Source organism: Eptatretus burgeri, chromosome 1 (assembly GCF_056783735.1).
Source record: "Eptatretus burgeri isolate ZD-2024b chromosome 1, Ebu_testis_v1, whole genome shotgun sequence".
Classification (NCBI taxonomy): Eukaryota; Metazoa; Chordata; class Myxini; order Myxiniformes; family Myxinidae; genus Eptatretus; species Eptatretus burgeri.
In genome coordinates this window covers 16972551-16991248 of record NC_140961.1, presented here as the reverse complement: position 1 = coordinate 16991248, position 18698 = coordinate 16972551, and the positions used below count along the sequence as shown (strand labels likewise).

The 18698-nt window shown below is 43.5% G+C and overlaps 1 protein-coding gene across 1 annotated transcript in view; it reads right to left on the bottom strand.

Annotated features, from left to right (window-relative positions):
• Positions 1 to 18698, bottom strand: part of LOC147033942 (dedicator of cytokinesis protein 1-like) — a 681090-nt gene that overhangs the window by 319747 nt on the left and 342645 nt on the right. The window lies entirely within an intron of this gene.

Below are 18698 nucleotides of genomic sequence, written 5' to 3'. Positions count from 1 at the left end.
GTGTTCAACCGTCAAAACGATCATTTTACATTATCGTTACACAGAAGACCGAACAGTTGTCGGTCGTTTCATAAAGGTGAGCTCATTGAGTGGGGGTTTCAGGGGGCAGGTTTGGAGGGAGGGATTTATGAGGATAAATGCTTAAACGAAGGAGAACATGTTGAAAATTGTATAATTTGCCATATTTCAATTATTTATTGCACCATTTATTTATCTAAATGAAATAAATATATATTTGGTTTGTTCAACTGTTTAAAGACAATGACTTTGACAGTTTATAGCGTATAACCGAGGTTTACCTTTGGCCATGTACCCAAACAACACTCCTCCATGATGAACATTTTCACATTGAAGAGCGAGGCATTGTTGTGACTGTTATAGGAAAATGGTAATATCCTGTTTGTCTTTAATCAACCATTAAACAAAGAAGATGTATGTCATAAGTACATGCCAGTGCATTTTCAGTGCCAAAATCAAATAACAACAACGACAATTTGCACAAGAAGCACTTTAGAATCGACAACACCGACAAAACACAATGAATCCCCAGCACAGCCAATGCACAACAAATCACCAACACAGCCAACGCACAATGAATCCCCAACACAGCCAACACACAATGAATCCCCAACACAGCCAACACACAATGAATCCCCAACACAGCCAACACACAATGAATCCCCAACACAGCCAACACACAATGAATCCCCAACACAGCCAACGCACAAAGAACGCGCAACACATCCAATGCACAACGAATCCCCAACACAGCCAACAGACAACAAACTCCCAACACAGCCAACACACAACAAATCACCAACACAGCCAACACACAATGAATCCCCAACACAGCCAACACACAATGAATCCCCAACACAGCCAATGCACAACAAATCCCCAACACAACCAACGCACAACGAATCCCCAACACAGCCAGCGCACAACGAATCCCCAACACAGCCAACGCACAACGAACTCCCAACACAGCCAATGCACAACGAATCCCCAACACAGTCAACACACAACAAATCTCCAACACAGCCAAACCACAACAAATCCCCAACACAGCCAACACACAACAAATCCCCAACACAGCCAAACCACAACAAATCCCCAACACAGCCAACACACAACAAATCCCCAACACAGCCAATGCACAACAAAATCCCCAACACAGTCAAACCACAACAAATCCCCAACACAGCCAATGCACAACAAATCCCAAACACAGCCAACGCACAACAAATCCCCAACACAGCCAATGCACAAAAAATCCCCAACACAGCCAAACCACAACAAATCCCCAACACAGCCAATGCACAAAAATCCCCAGCAAAACCAATGCACAACAAGTCCCAAACACAGCCAACGCACAACAAATCCCCAACACAGCCAATGCACAAAAATCCCCAGCAAAACCAATGCACAACAAATCCCAAACACAGCCAACGCACAACAAATCCCCAACACAGCCAATGCACAACGAATCGCCAACACAGCCAACACACAACACAAACAACACACAACAAATCCACAACACAGCCAACACACAACGAATCCCCATCATAAATAATACAAAATGAATCCCCATCACAGATAATACTAAACGAATCGCCAACACAGCCAACACACAACAAATCAACAACACAGATGATACAAAATGAATCCCCAACAACCAATCCACAAATAATCACCAACACAGACAATACACAATGAATCCTCAACACAGACAATACACAATGAATGCCAAACACAGATAATACACAACAAACCCCCATCTATCCATCCAGGTTGCCATTGACAAATCAGACATAACCTGCTTACAGAAACTTTCTTCCTTCAAGACGTCTCTGACTTCCGAGTATCTCCCTGATTACTCCCTCCTCCAGTATGACAGACCTGAGCCTCGTCCTGGTGGCAGAGTTACTCTCTTCATCAAAGACTCGATTCCTCACTCTCCATGCAATGCCCTCTCTCATCCACACCCCCAGGAATACCTCTTGCTACGGCTTCCCCTCCACTCCCACCTCATGTTTATATGTGTGTTGCATTGTCCACTAAACAGTGATGACTCCATTTACATCTCACTCTCCAAAAACATGGACTAACTTTTACCCTCTCATCCCAACTATTTCATTCTCATATGTGGTGACTTCAACTGTCATCATGCCAGTTGGCTAGGTGTCAGTACCTCTCTCACCTGCCAAGGCACTTCAGCGACTCATTGGAACTGACTCAATATGTCAACTTCCTCACCCAGATCTGAACCAATGGCACTCCATCTCTTCTGGATCTGATTTTGCCCAATTTCCCTGAAAATATCTGCGGTTCTGCAACCGCTCCAATCGGTCCAATCGCTCCAAACATCTACAATCATGGCTTGCAAACTTCCTCTCCTGTCGCGGCCAACATGAGGCCCTAAATGGAGTTCTCTTGTACCCTCTTCCTGTCCAGGCTGTAGTTCCTCAAGGTAGTGCACTGGGCCCTGTTCTTGTTCTGGTTTTCATCAATGATCTCTCTGACTCTCTGGAAAATCCTCTTTATCTCTTTGCGGATGACACCACCCTCTGCCGTCCCATCTGTCATCCCTCAGATCGGCAAGCAGCAGCCTTTTCATTTTCTGCAGATCTGGATAAAATCACAAGCTGGTCCAACACGTGGAACATGTCTTTCAACCCTGACAAATCTCACAGTCTCACGATGTCTCTCCGAAAGGACCGTCTGAAACCCCCCCCAGCCCCCATCCCCTCCCCCGTCTACTTTCTCAACAATCCTCTTGAAGAAGTCCTTTCATTCAAGCTTCTGGATCTCACTATCTGCCATGATTTTTCATGGGAAAGCCACACTTCCAACCTGGCCTCGAAAGCCAGTTGTCAACTGGACATCCTCCATCATGCAAAGTCCTTCCTTGAAACATCTGAGCTCTTGACCACAAACAAAAGCTTTTGTCCACAGCCTGATGGAGTACTGCCCCCCTCCTCTGGGCTGGTGCTCCTGCCTCTCATCTTTCTTGGCTTCACGCTGTGTAAACCAAGGCATTTAAGATCATTGGTATCTCCCGCTCTCTCACCGGGAGGTTGGTGATCTTTCTATCTTGTACAGTCTCCTCTACGGTCTCGCCCGCACCCCCCCCCCCCCCGCCATGCTCTGTCTGCGATATGAACCTCCCACCCCCATATTGCTGCAGGATGCTCAAGGTCTGCCAGCAACCCCCTTTTGGCAAAACTACCAAAATCAAGAATCACTACTCACCTTCACTCTTTCATTCCTCTTTTTCCCCACCTTTGGAACAAGCTTCCACACTCTCTTCAATCCCACTATTCCTCCAGGTCTTCAAAACAGCTGTTTACAATCATCTCTTATCTTCCCCCATCCAAAACCACGATCTTTTCTACCCCCGCTAATCCACCCAAAATCCATCACCTTCATATTCCCTGCTTTCCTTCCTGAAAGTCCCTGTTGTGCAAGGACCTGAAAGTCCCTGTTGAGCAAGGACCTGAAAGTCCCTGTTGTGCAAGGACCTGAAAGTCCCTGTTGTGCAAGGACCTGAAAGTCCTTGTTGTGTAATGACCTGAAAATCCCTGTAGTGTCCATCTTGTTTCCCTGTGTACCCCGCTCCATCCCCCTCCCTTCCACAGATCTCCTCATGTGTCTGTTCCACACTTTTTTGTCTTCCCTCTCCCACCCCTTGTCTCCTGCTCCCCTTGTTGTGTGTTTCTGTGTGTTCGCTCGCATATGAGCCTTGACATTGTACACAAAAAAAAAAACCACAGAAAATACACAACGAACCCTCAACACCAACAATGCACAATGAATCTCCTTCACAGACAATACACAAAGAATCTCAAACACAGACAATACACAATGAATGCCAAACACAGACAATACACAACAAACCCCCAACACAGACAATACACAACGAACCCCCAAAACAGGCAACACACAATGCAATTACGACTGGTCTTTGTATCGCTTTCCTCCTCCACTTTGTCTCCATCACCCCCTCCAATCCCCAAATAGTGTGCACTTCATTTGAAAGCTTTTCAAATTACAATTTCCCTCCCAGAAATTATGTTGAGGCTTTGGCTTCAGCACAGTGGGACTTCTTCATAATCTAGAGAATGTTTTTGTTTGCATATGCATTGCATTAGTAAGCAGGATGATGCACAGCAAGCATCTGCAGTAGCTGTTAAAATTGCAGGGTAGCCGTTAATCACCAGGATCGGCCAATTCTTGTGCAGACAATTTCTGCAGTACATTGAGAAGAAAAAAAAACAACAACACAGCAAACAGAGGAATGTTTCGGTCGCATTCCATCATAGGCTATAGGCTCGCATTCCAGGCAGGAGAGTAGCGGAATGCGGGACGGATCGGTGGTGGTGGATGGAAGGTGCTCCGACGACGTGCTGGAAGCTTAGCGACATGACAAGGACCGACTGCCTTATAATAAAACTCAAGTTGCGACAGGTTCATAACGAGCGTGTGTCCAGTACTTTTGGAAGCTCGATGCTGGAAAATTGCAAAGCCATATCACTCTTCCATTGTTGGACGTGGCAAGGCGTTAGATTTCAGGCAAGTGACGCAGGCAGTGCCATTAATAACACCTGGCCTTGTTAAGAAGTTCCTGCCTATGTGTGGCATCGGAAAGCGAAGAGGAGGCAATGGAGGAGTATTATCGGCCAAAGGGACTTTCTAAAGCCATAGCTGTGATGTTTGATTGAGCCAACCCTGCAAATGGTGCTTAACATCTACGGGAATCAACCAAAACTTCAGGTGGATGAGAAACTGAGGATCAGGATGCACCTCGCTGCAAAATAAATAAATAAATAAAAATACCTTCCTACATAATCAAGGAAATATCAAGTGCATAAAAACTCTCATGAGTTTGAACAACAGTTCTCATGTTTTTTTTATTTTCTGTTTGTTTGTTTTTAAAGAACATCTGAAAAAATTTATATTTATTTTTCTTACGATCATGACAGCATTGGAATATGCTATTTGAGTTTTGTTATGCTATTTGAGTGCACAGAGGCCAGTGAGAGTTTGGTATAGTGCTCGACCTTTAACCCGAAAGGGGTCCTCATCTGCCCATTCCCTGGCTCACGCTCAGGTGGTGAGGAGACAAGGGCATGGGCGGGCATGGGACGGAGGAGCAAGGGAGAGGGGGTTGGCAATCAATGCACAGTTGTGATGACACCACCACTGTCCATGTATATAGGCCAACAGGCAAACACCTTCGGTTATTCTATCGTATCAAGGATTACAATTATAATGGAAATTGCAACGTAGTGCTGTGTATTTTGAACAATAAAGTACAGTATATTTCTTTATACTCTTGTTGCCCTGACGTGCATTTGAGAAGGACATTGCCGTGCACAATATGTATACAGCAAGGCATGGTATAAATAAGAGCTCATAAATGACTGGTTGGTGAATAGTTATTACACAAGATCTGTGTTCCACAGAGCTCGTGATGGCTGATCCATCAGCACCATACAAGGTCGCATGGTGCTTCAAAAAAGACCGCTTTGGAAACATGAAACCTGCACTTAGACCGACGACCTAGAATATTCGAGCTGTATAATGAGAGAAGGGTCCAAAGTGAGGTCAACCCTGTTGTGCTTTCAAGAAAACGTTATCGAAGCAGGAATAGGGTCAACTTATTGACCTTAAACTATCGGTAGGGTCTTTCATGAGCGGTCAACATCATGGTAATCAAAAGATGCCACACGTTGTTTTCCCACAATGAAGATTTCAGATGGGACTGCCAGCTTGACTTCTTCTTCAAAAGACATGATTTTACAACAAAGCTTACCGAAGGCAACGCTCCGAGAAGAAGAAGACGCAGGAAGCTTATGCTTCCATTGAGGAAGAATCCATTTCAGAGCTATCCTGCCACTTAAAACGAGCTATCCTTACAGTTATATACCAACGCCGAATAATAATTCAAACCTCCCTAGAATTTTAACACCAATTACATTGCAGTTAAACACAACATAAAGCCTTGCTACTTTGTTTTACAACTTGCAAATGTGTTCATTATAAGCTGGTTATGCTCAGATTTTCCCTCGAACCCTTTTCGATGAAATTGCATATCGCAAGCAATGCAGAATGGCATTGCGAGAACAAAGTGGCACGCAAGGGCTTTTTGTGATGCCGAAAAATAAAGGTAGGGCAGAAAAATGTTTCAACAATTGTTTTTCCATTTAAGGGTGAACCTAAAAATTACAGAAGAGGCCAAATGTTCATTACATTTTACAGGGGCAGGTGGTGGAGGGGTGGGTGTAGAGTGGAGTGCTCACCTTTTACCCATCTCATCTTGATTTGATTCTAAAACTGATGAACTGTCACCCTGGTGATTGACAGCATGTTACAGCAGTGAGCGTGCAGTCCTTCAGAAGGACGTTAAACTGGTAGTCTGATGCACAAATCACTTGCTGGTGGACAGTTAATATTAGACAGTCTATTTAGAAAAAAAAAAACAGACCACTGTGTGACAGGACACTGTCCAAATTCCAAATGGTCATCGTGACAACTTGTGAGAGGAGGAACAACATAACTAACAATCGGAGTGCATTCTCTGCTTAGGGAATGCTACAATGGCACTGACACATTCAAGAGGATGGCAATCAGCAAAACAGATTGGGAACAGGAGAGGGGGAGGGGATGGTTCTAAAATGAAAGTACAGTAATATGGGAAGGGGCCAGAGAGGAGAATGAAGACTGGGTGGAAATAAGAGTGAGAGTAAGGCCGAAGTCACATTTGCTCTACGGCTAGGATACGGCGGCCGTACCCCCCCCCCTGAATTGACAGAAACGTGCGGCGGCTGCAGAGTTTCTGAGGTGGCCTCAGGGTGGCCCTACGCCGTATGGCTATCTTTTACAGGCCGGAGGGGTCGCCGTGGAATTATAGCACGGAGTTATAACTTTTTTCATTTCTACGTTGGCTGTAGCAAATCGACAAGCCAAGCTGTGACGAGGATGTGTTCCACGTCGACCGTACGTAGGGCGTACGGTGGGCTTACGTTATTCGTGCGGCTGCCGTAGGCTCTTATGAATGAAAAATGAATTTTGCCAACCGCCAAAAAATTACGGCGGCCACACTATTTCCACGGTCGCCGTAGGGTAGTCCTAAAGCGTCCCTGTGTTCAACGTATGGTGGCCTTGCGGTCTGTGTGACTACCTGCGGGCAACGCAGGGTCGGCGCACGGTTCCCCTACGCCTGCCGTGCGTCCTACGTACGGCCTCCGTGGCAGTCTGCGTTGACCGTGCGTCCACCGTGCGCTACCGCTAGAGATCGAAGTATAGGTGTTTGCCTATACAGTGGTGCCCCCAGAATCCCAATTTAATTTGTTCCAGGAGGCTGTTCGGATTGCAAAAAAAAAATAAGATTCCAAAACTATTTTCGCAATAAGAAATAATGGAAGGTGAATTAATCCGTTCCTGGACCCCAAGAAAACCCACTTTCAACTGAAATTCCCCATGTTTAAGGTAAAATAAGATGAGTAAATGACCTTCGGTGGCGGTGTATCGTATGTAAACTGGTACAATCACATCCAAAGGTCCACACAGGCTCGAGCTCTGGCCTGGGTTCCGATCGCGCGCGCACTTTGCGAGAGCGCTGTCCCCAGGGCAGCTCATCAAACATGATGCCCCCAGAACCACAATCACTTTCATCAAACGCATCGGGCTGAGGTAATCATGGATATTCCAAATTACAACCGGTTTTTCTGTGAAATTAAATCCTTGCCCGACGGTCCGTCACACCAAGTGATCGGATTGCTTTTTTGTTATTAATTAAAACACAAGATGAGTAAAAAAAAACCAGCACAAATCAAGGTGAAAACACGAGGTAAAGTAGCGATCGACACACGAGAGATGCTTTCACGAGGACTTCCACCGACGAACTGAATGAACAAGGAGAGGGATGGAGGATGGAAAAAAAAAGATTTCACCATCTTGTACATGACTAATGGATAAAAAAAAATTCTGGGCAAGACCAAACAAGGGGAGTAATTTAACACCAACAAAGAAAAACACAGAAACAAAAGGGAAATGGAAGGAAATGTCAAGGGTGGGTTGAGGTTCATAGAGACTACCGAGCAATTTGATCAGCTGTGCCTTGACAGGGAATACCGAGCAATTTGATCAACTGTGCCTTGATAGAGACTACGGATCAATTTGATCAACTGTGCCTTGAAAGAAACTACCGAGCAATTTGATCAACTGTGCCTTGACAGAGACTACCGAGCAATTTGATCAATTGTGCCTTGACAGAGACGACCGATCAATTTGATCAACTGTGCCTTGACAGAGACTACCGAGCAATTTGATCAATTGTGCCTTGACAGAGACAACCGATCAATTTGATCAGCTGTGCTTTGATAGAGACTATCGAACAATTTGATCAGCTGTGCCTTGATAGAGACTATCAAACAATTTGATCAGCTGTGCCTTGACAGAGACTACCGAGCAATTTGATCAGCTGTGCCTTGATAGAGACTATCAAACAATTTGATCAGCTGTTCCTTGATAGAGACTACCAAACAATTTGATCAGTTGTGCCTTGACAGAGACTACCGAGCAATTTGATCAGTTGTGCCTTGACAGACACTACTGAGCAATTTGATCAGCTGTGTCTAGACAGACACTACCTTGCAATTTGATCAGCTGTTCCTTGATAGAGACTACCAAACAATTTGATCAGTTGTGCCTTGACAGACAATACCTTGCAATTTGATCAGCTGTTCCTTGATAGAGACTAACGAGCAATTTGATCAGCTGTGCCTTGCTGGAGACTACCGAGTAATTTGATCAGTTGTGCCTTGACAGAGACTACTGAGCAATTTGATCAGTTGTGCCTTGACAGAGACGACAGAGCAATTTGATCAGTTGTGCCTTGACAGAGACTACAGAGCAATTTTATCAACTGTGCCTTGACAGAGATGACCGAGCAATTTGATCAACTGTGCCTTGATAGAGACTAACGAGCAATTTCATCAATTGTGCCTTGATAGAGACCACAGAGCAATGTGATCAACTGTGCCTTGATCGAGACTACCGAGCAATTTGATCAACTGTGCCTTGATAGAGACGACCGAGCAATTTGATCAACTGTGCCTTGACAGAGACTACCGAGCAATTTGATCAAATGTGCTTTGACAGAGACTACCGAGTAATTTGATCAGTTGCGCCTTGACAGAGAATATCGAGCAATTTGATCAGCTGTGTCTCGATAGAGACTAACGAGCAATTTGATCAGCTGTGCCATGCTAGAGACTACCGAGCAATTTGATCAGTTGTGCCTTGACAGAGACTACAGAGCAATTTGATCAACTGTGCCTTGATAGAGACTATCGAACAATTTGATCAGCTGCGCCTTGATAGAGACTACCGAGCAATTTGATCAGCTGCGCCTTGATAGAGACTACAGAGCAATTTTATCAGTTGTGCCTTGACAGAGACTACAGAGCAATTTGATCAACTGTGCCTTGATAGAGACTATCGAACAATTTGATCAGCTGTGCCATGCTAGAGACTACCGAGCAATTTGATCAGTTGTGCCTTGACAGAGACTACAGAGCAATTTGATCAACTGTGCCTTGATAGAGACTATCGAACAATTTGATCAGCTGAGCCTTGATAGAGACTACCAGGCAATTTGATCAGCTGCGCCTTGATGGAGAGTACAGAGCAATTTTATCAGCTGTGCCTTGATGGAGACGACCGAGCAATTTGATCAGCTGTGCCTTGATAGAGACTATCAAACAATTTGATCAGCTGTTCCTTGATAGAGACTACCGAGTAATTTGATCAGTTGCGCCTTGACAGAGAATATCGAGCAATTTGATCAGCTGTGTCTCGATAGAGACTAACGAGCAATTTGATCAGCTGTGCCATGCTAGAGACTACCGAGCAATTTGATCAGTTGTGCCTTGACAGAGACTACAGAGCAATTTGATCAACTGTGCCTTGATAGAGACTATCGAACAATTTGATCAGCTGCGCCTTGATAGAGACTACCGAGCAATTTGATCAGCTGCGCCTTGATGGAGACTACAGAGCAATTTTATCAGCTGTGCCTTGATGGAGACGACCGAGCAATTTGATCAGCTGTGCCTTGATAGAGACTATCAAACAATTTGATCAGCTGTGCCTTGACAGAGACTACCGAGCAATTTGATCAGTTGTGCCTTGACAGACACTACTGAGCAATTTGATCAGCTGTGTCTAGATAGACACTACCTTGCAATTTGATCAGCTGTTCCTTGATAGAGACTACCAAACAATTTGATCAGTTGTGCCTTGACAGACACTACCTTGCAATTTGATCAGCTGTTCCTTGATAGAGACTAACGAGCAATTTGATCAGCTGTGCCTTGCTAGAGACTACCGAGTAATTTGATCAGTTGTGCCTTGACAGAGACTACCGAGCAATTTGATCAGCTGTGACTTGACAGAGACTACAGAGCAATTTGATCAGTTGTGCCTTGACAGAGACTACAGAGCAATTTTATCAACTGTGCCTTGACAGAGATGACCGAGCAATTTGATCAACTGTGCCTTGATAGAGACTAACGAGCAATTTCATCAATTGTGCCTTGATAGAGACCACAGAGCAATGTGATCAACTGTGCCTTGATCGAGACTACCGAGCAATTTGATCAACTGTGCCTTGATAGAGACGACCGAGCAATTTGATCAACTGTGCCTTGACAGAGACTACCGAGCAATTTGATCAAATGTGCTTTGACAGAGACTACCGAGCAATTTGATCAGCTGCGCCTTGATGGAGACTACAGAGCAATTTTATCAGCTGTGCCTTGATAGAGACTACCGAGCAATTTGATCAGCTGCGCCTTGATGGAGACTACAGAGCAATTTTATCAGCTGTGCCTTGATGGAGACGACCGAGCAATTTGATCAGCTGTGCCTTGATAGAGACTATCAAACAATTTGATCAGCTGTGCCTTGACAGAGACTACCGAGCAATTTGATCAGCTGTGCCTTGATAGAGACTATCAAACAATTTGATCAGCTGTTCCTTGATAGAGACTACCAAACAATTTGATCAGTTGTGCCTTGACAGAGACTACCGAGCAATTTGATCAGTTGTGCCTTGACAGACACTACTGAGCAATTTGATCAGCTGTGTCTAGATAGACACTACCTTGCAATTTGATCAGCTGTTCCTTGATAGAGACTACCAAACAATTTGATCAGTTGTGCCTTGACAGACACTACCTTGCAATTTGATCAGCTGTTCCTTGATAGAGACTAACGAGCAATTTGATCAGCTGTGCCTTGCTAGAGACTACCGAGTAATTTGATCAGTTGTGCCTTGACAGAGACTACCGAGCAATTTGATCAGCTGTGACTTGACAGAGACTACAGAGCAATTTGATCAGTTGTGCCTTGACAGAGACTACAGAGCAATTTTATCAACTGTGCCTTGACAGAGATGACCGAGCAATTTGATCAACTGTGCCTTGATAGAGACTAACGAGCAATTTCATCAATTGTGCCTTGATAGAGACCACAGAGCAATGTGATAAACTGTGCCTTGATCGAGACTACCGAGCAATTTGATCAACTGTGCCTTGATAGAGACGACCGAGCAATTTGATCAACTGTGCCTTGACAGAGACTACCGAGCAATTTGATCAAATGTGCTTTGACAGAGACTACCGAGCAATTTGATCAGTTGCGCCTTGACAGAGAATACCGAGCAATTTGATCAGCTGTGTCTCGATAGAGACTAACGAGCAATTTGATCAGCTGTGCCATGCTAGAGACTACCGAGCAATTTGATCAGTTGTGCCTTGACAGAGACTACAGAGCAATTTGATCAACTGTGCCTTGATAGAGACTATCAAACAATTTGATCAGCTGCGCCTTGATAGAGACTACCGAGCAATTTGATCAGCTGCGCCTTGATGGAGACTACAGAGCAATTTTATCAGCTGTGCCTTGATGGAGACGACCGAGCAATTTGATCAGCTGTGCCTTGATAGAGACTATCAAACAATTTGATCAGCTGTGCCTTGACAGAGACTACCGAGCAATTTGATCAGCTGTGCCTTGATAGAGACTATCAAACAATTTGATCAGCTGTTCCTTGATAGAGACTACCAAACAATTTGATCAGTTGTGCCTTGACAGAGACTACCGAGCAATTTGATCAGTTGTGCCTTGACAGACACTACTGAGCAATTTGATCAGCTGTGTCTAGACAGACACTACCTTGCAATTTGATCAGCTGTTCCTTGATAGAGACTACCAAACAATTTGATCAGTTGTGCCTTGACAGACACTACCTTGCAATTTGATCAGCTGTTCCTTGATAGAGACTAACGAGCAATTTGATCAGCTGTGCCTTGCTGGAGACTACCGAGTAATTTGATCAGTTGTGCCTTGACAGAGACTACCGAGCAATTTGATCAGCTGTGACTTGACAGAGACTACAGAGCAATTTGATCAGCTGTGCCTTGATGGAGACGACCGAGCAATTTGATCAGCTGTAGTGAGTGATAAAAACAGTGAATAGTAGAAATTCCAACACTAATCTTCCCATAGGTTCATCGATCAGCAAATTAGAACTCTGGAATAGGCAATGGTGTGTGTGTGTGTGTGTGTGTGTGTGTGTGTGTGTGTGTGTGTGTGTGTGTGTGTGTGTGTGTGTGTGTGTGTGTGTGTGTGTGTGTGTGTGTGTGTGTGTGTGTGTGTGTGTGTGTGTGTGAGAATCAGTTGTCCAAAAAGCAAATGTCTGCAAGTCATCATTGTTCATCCACATTCAGTTTATGTTCCGTGTCAAGCCCATCATGCATTGCAAAAGAAACGCAATGGACCGCTCATCATTCTGAGGCTCACCGTCGATGCAGCACATTCATGGATCACCTTTCGTGGATAAAAAAAAATTCACAATGTACAAATATGTTTTGAAAATAAAGAAATGCCACGATCTGTCAGGCAATAACACGGAGTGTGGAAAAGGTGTAATTACCTGGTGATTAACCACGATAATGAACTGAAATTCCACGCGTGTCCAATTTCAACACCACTACAATGTGGTTAATACTTTGCCTTTTCCTTTTTGTTTTTTCCTTGTTAGCCCGAACATCAGTTAAATGTACCCGCAAATTTGCTTTTTCTCTTTAGTGCTTCAATTTCAATCAAATGCTCAATGATGAGAGAGGAATGCATATTTTCCATCCACTGGGACCATACTCTGTGCAGAGCGTTGGTGCTGCCGAAGCAGTCTCCTTGGCTATTGGGCACAATCCTGGACGGGTCGCCACTCCGACACAGGATACCAGCATGCTGGCACTCATTTTGCCGACCTCGGAAGGATGACAGGCAGAGTCAACCCCACCTGGTATTAATTCAACAGCCGAGTGGGATTTGAACTCAGGATACTCGGTTCCTAAGCCCACCACCCTAACCATTAAGCCAACACCAGGCGATATGCATATTTTGCATCTCTGGCAATTCATGGTCAAGATAATAAAGGGATTGAAGAGAGCAGCAGTGGGGAAAACCAATGGAAACGAAAACAATTACTCATCACCGAGAACACAGTTAAACATCCGGAAGAAAAATGAACGTTCAATGAAACTGAAGCATCTAAGAAGAAGGCAGTGAATGAAGAGTCAATTGGTGTGATGAAAGCAGTGAATGAAGAGTCAATTGGTGTGATGAAGGTAGTGTATGTAGAGTCAATTAGTGTGATGAAGGCAGTGTATGTAGGGTCAATTGGTGTGATGAAAGCAGTGTATGTAGAGTCAATTAGTGTGATGAAGGTAGTGTATGTAGAGTCAATTAGTGTGATGAAGGCAGTGTATGTAGGGTCAATTGGTGTGATGAAAGCAGTGTATGTAGAGTCAATTAGTGTGATGAAGGTAGTGTATGTAGAGTCAATTAGTGTGATGAAGGCAGTGTATGTAGGGTCAATTGGTGTGATGAAAGCAGTGAATGTAGAGTCAATTAGTGTGATGAAGGTAGTGTATGTAGGGTCAATTGGTGTGATGAAAGCAGTGTATGTAGAGTCAATTAGTGTGATGAAGGTAGTGTATGTAGAGTCAATTAGTGTGATGAAGGTAGTGTATGTAGAGTCAATTAGTGTGATGAAGGCAGTGTATGTAGGGTCAATTAGTGTGATGAAGGCAGTGTATGTAGAGTCAATTAGTGTGATGAAGGCAGTGTATGTAGGGTCAATTGGTGTGATGAAAGCAGTGTATGTAGAGTCAATTAGTGTGATGAAGGTAGTGTATGTAGAGTCAATTAGTGTGATGAAGGTAGTGTATGTAGGGTCAATTAGTGTGATGAAGGCAGTGTATGTAGGGTCAATTGGTGTGATGAAAGCAGTGTATGTCGGGTCAATTGGTGTGATGAAGGCAGTGTATGTAGGGTCAATTGGTGTGATGAAAGCAGTGTATGTAGAGTCAATTAGTGTGATGAAGGTAGTGTATGTAGAGTCAATTAGTGTGATGAAGGTAGTGTATGTAGAGTCAATTAGTGTGATGAAGGTAGTGTATGTAGAGTCAATTGGTGTGATGAAGGCAGTGAATGAAGAGTCAATTGGTGTGATGAAGGTAGTGTATGTAGGGTCAATTGGTGTGATGAAAGCAGTGAATGTAGGGTCAATTGGTGTGATGAAAGCAGTGTATGTAGGGTCAATTAGTGTGATGAAGGTAGTGTATGTAGAGTCAATTGGTGTGATGAAGGCAGTGAATGAAGAGTCAATTGGTGTGATGAAGGTAGTGTATGTAGGGTCAATTGGTGTGATGAAGGCAGTGAATGTAGAGTCAATTAGTGTGATGAAGGCAGTGTATGTAGAGTCAATTGGTGTGATGAAAGCAGTGAATGTAGAGTCAATTAGTGTGATGAAGGCAGTGTATGTAGAGTCAATTGGTGTGATGAAGGTAGTGTATGTAGAGTCAATTAGTGTGATGAAGGTAGTGTATGTAGGGTCAATTGGTGTGATGAAAGCAGTGAATGTAGAGTCAATTAGTGTGATGAAGGCAGTGTATGTAGAGTCAATTGGTGTGATGAAGGCAGTGAATGTAGAGTCAATTAGTGTGATGAAGGTAGTGTATGTAGGGTCAATTGGTGTGATGAAAGCAGTGAATGTAGAGTCAATTAGTGTGATGAAGGTAGTGTATGTAGAGTCAATTAGTGTGATGAAAGCAGTGTATGTAGAGTCAATTAGTGTGATGAAGGTAGTGTATGTAGAGTCAATTAGTGTGATGAAGGCAGGGTATGTAGGGTCAATTGGTGTGATGAAAGCAGTGTATGTCGGGTCAATTGGTGTGATGAAAGCAGTGTATGTAGAGTCAATTAGTGTGATGAAGGTAGTGTATGAAGAGTCAATTAGTGTGATGAAGGTAGTGTATGTAGAGTCAATTAGTGTGATGAAGGTAGTGTATGTAGAGTCAATTGGTGTGATGAAGGCAGTGAATGAAGAGTCAATTGGTGTGATGAAGGTAGTGTATGTAGGGTCAATTGGTGTGATGAAAGCAGTGTATGTAGAGTCAATTGGTGTGATGAAGACAGTGTATGTAGAGTCAATTGGTGTGATGAAGGCAGTGAATGTTGAGTCAATTAGTGTGATGAAGGTAGTGTATGTAGGGTCAATTGGTGTGATGAAAGCAGTGTATGTAGGGTCAATTAGTGTGATGAAGGTAGTGCATGTAGAGTCAATTAGTGTGATGAAGGCAGTGTATGTAGGGTCAATTGGTGTGATGAAAGCAGTGAATGTAGAGTCAATTAGTGTGATGAAGGTAGTGTATGTAGGGTCAATTGGTGTGATGAAGACAGTGTATGTAGAGTCAATTGGTGTGATGAAGGCAGTGAATGTAGAGTCAATTAGTGTGATGAAGGTAGTGTATGTAGGGTCAATTGGTGTGATGAAGGTAGTGTATGTAGGGTCAATTGGTGTGATGAAGGTAGTGTATGTAGGGTCAATTGGTGTGATGAAAGCAGTGTATGTAGAGTCAATTAGTGTGATGAAGGTAGTGTATGTAGAGTCAATTAGTGTGATGAAGGCAGTGTATGTGGGGTCAATTGGTGTGATGAAAGCAGTGAATGTAGAGTCAATTAGTGTGATGAAGGTAGTGTATGTAGGGTCAATTGGTGTGATGAAGACAGTGTATGTAGAGTCAATTGGTGTGATGAAGGCAGTGAATGTAGAGTCAATTAGTGTGATGAAGGTAGTGTATGTAGGGTCAATTGGTGTGATGAAAGCAGTGTATGTAGAGTCAATTAGTGTGATGAAGGTAGTGTATGTAGAGTCAATTAGTGTGATGAAGGCAGTGTATGTAGGGTCAATTGGTGTGATGAAAGCAGTGTATGTAGAGTCAATTAGTGTGATGAAGGTAGTGTATGTAGAGTCAATTGGTGTGATGAAGGCAGTGCATGTAGAGTCAATTGGTGTGATGAAGGTAGTGTATGAAGAATCAATTGGTGTGATGAAGGCAGTGCAAGTAGAGTCAATTGGTGTGATGAAGGTAGTGTATGTAGGGTCAATTGGTGTGATGAACGCATTGAATGAAGAGGCAATTGGTGTGATGAAGGCAGTGTATGTAGAGTCAATTGGTGTGATGAAGGTGGTGTATGTCGGGTCAATTGGTGTGATGAAGGCAGTGAATGAAGTCAATTGGTGTGATGAAGGTAGTGTATGTAGGGTCAATTGATGTGATGAAGGTAGTGTATGTAGGGTCAATTGGTGTGATGAAGGTAGTGTATGTAGTGTCAATTGGTGTGATGAAGGTAGTGTATGTAGGGTCAATTGGTGTGATGAAGGCAGTGCATGAAGAATCAATTGGTGTGATGAAGGGAGTGTATGTAGAGTCAATTGGTGTGATGAAGGCAGTGTATGTAGAGTCAATTGGTGTGATGAAGGTAGTGTATGTAGGGTCAATTGGTGTGATGAAGGTAGTGCATGAAGAATCAATTGGTGTGATGAAGGTAGTGCATGAAGAATCAATTGGTGTGATGAAGGTAGTGTATGTCGAGTCAATTGGTGTGATGAAAGCAGTGAATGAAGAGTCAATTGGTGTGATGAAGGTAGTGAATGAAGAGTCAATTGGTGTGATGAAGGTAGTGAATGAAGAGTCAATTGGTGTGATGAAGGCAGTGAATGAAGTCAATTGGTGTGATGAAGGTAGTATATGTAGGGTCAATTGGTGTGATGAAGGCAGTGAATGAAGAGTCAATTGGTGTGATGAAGGCAGTGCATGTAGAGTCAATTGGTGTGATGAAGGTGGTGTATGTAGAGTCAATTGGTGTGATGAAGGGAGTGAATGAAGAGGCAATTGGTGTGATGAAGGCAGTGCATGTTGAGTCAATTGGTGTGATGAAGGTAGTGTCTGAAGAATCAATTGTTGTGATGAAGGCAGTGCAAGTAGAGTCAATTGGTGTGATGAAGGCAGTGAATGAAGAGTCAATTGGTGTGATGAAGGTAGTGTATGAAGAATCAATTGGTGTGATGAAGGCAGTGAATGAAGAGTCAATTGGTGTGATGAAGGCAGTGCATGTAGAGTCAATTGGTGTGATGAAGGTAGTGTATGTAGGGTCAATTGATGTGATGAAGGTAGTGTATGTAGGGTCAATTGGTGTGATGAAGGTAGTGTATGTAGGGTCAATTGGTGTGATGAAGGTAGTGTATGTAGGGTCAATTGGTGTGATGAAGGTAGTGCATGAAGAATCAATTGGTGTGATGAAGGGAGTGTATGTAGAGTCAATTGGTGTGATGAAGGCAGTGTATGTAGAGTCAATTGGTGTGATGAAGGCAGTGCATGTAGAGTCAATTGGTGTGATGAAGGTAGTGTATGAAGAATCAATTGGTGTGATGAAGGCAGTGCAAGTAGAGTCAATTGGTGTGATGAACGCAGTGAATGAAGAGTCGATTGGTGTGATGAAGGTCGTGTATGAAGAGTCAATTGGTGTGATGAAGGCAGTGAATGAAGAGGCAATTGGTGTGATGAAGGCAGTGCATGTAGAGTCAATTGGTGTGATGAAGGCAGTGAATGTAGAGTCAATTAGTGTGATGAAGGTAGTGTATGTAGGGTCAATTGGTGTGATGAAAGCAGTGTATGTAGAGTCAATTAGTGTGATGAAGGTAGTGCATGTAGAGTCAATTAGTGTGATGAAGGCAGTGTATGTCGGGTCAATTGGTGTGATGAAAGCAGTGAGTGTAGAGTCAATTAGTGTGATGAAGGTAGTGTATGTAGGGTCAATTGGTGTGATGAAGACAGTGTATGTAGGGTCAATTGGTGTGATGAAAGCAGTGAATGTAGAGTCAATTAGTGTGATGAAGGCAGTGTATGTAGAGTCAATTGGTGTGATGAAGGCAGTGAATGTAGAGTCAATTAGTGTGATGAAGGTAGTGTATGTAGGGTCAATTGGTGTGATGAAAGCAGTGTATGTAGAGTCAATTAGTGTGATGAAGGTAGTGCATGTAGAGTCAATTAGTGTGATGAAGGCAGTGTATGTAGGGTCAATTGGTGTGATGAAAGCAGTGAATGTAGAGTCAATTAGTGTGATGAAGGTAGTGTATGTAGGGTCAATTGGTGTGATGAAGACAGTGTATGTAGAGTCAATTGGTGTGATGAAGGCAGTGAATGTAGAGTCAATTAGTGTGATGAAGGTAGTGTATGTAGGGTCAATTGGTGTGATGAAAGCAGTGTATGTAGAGTCAA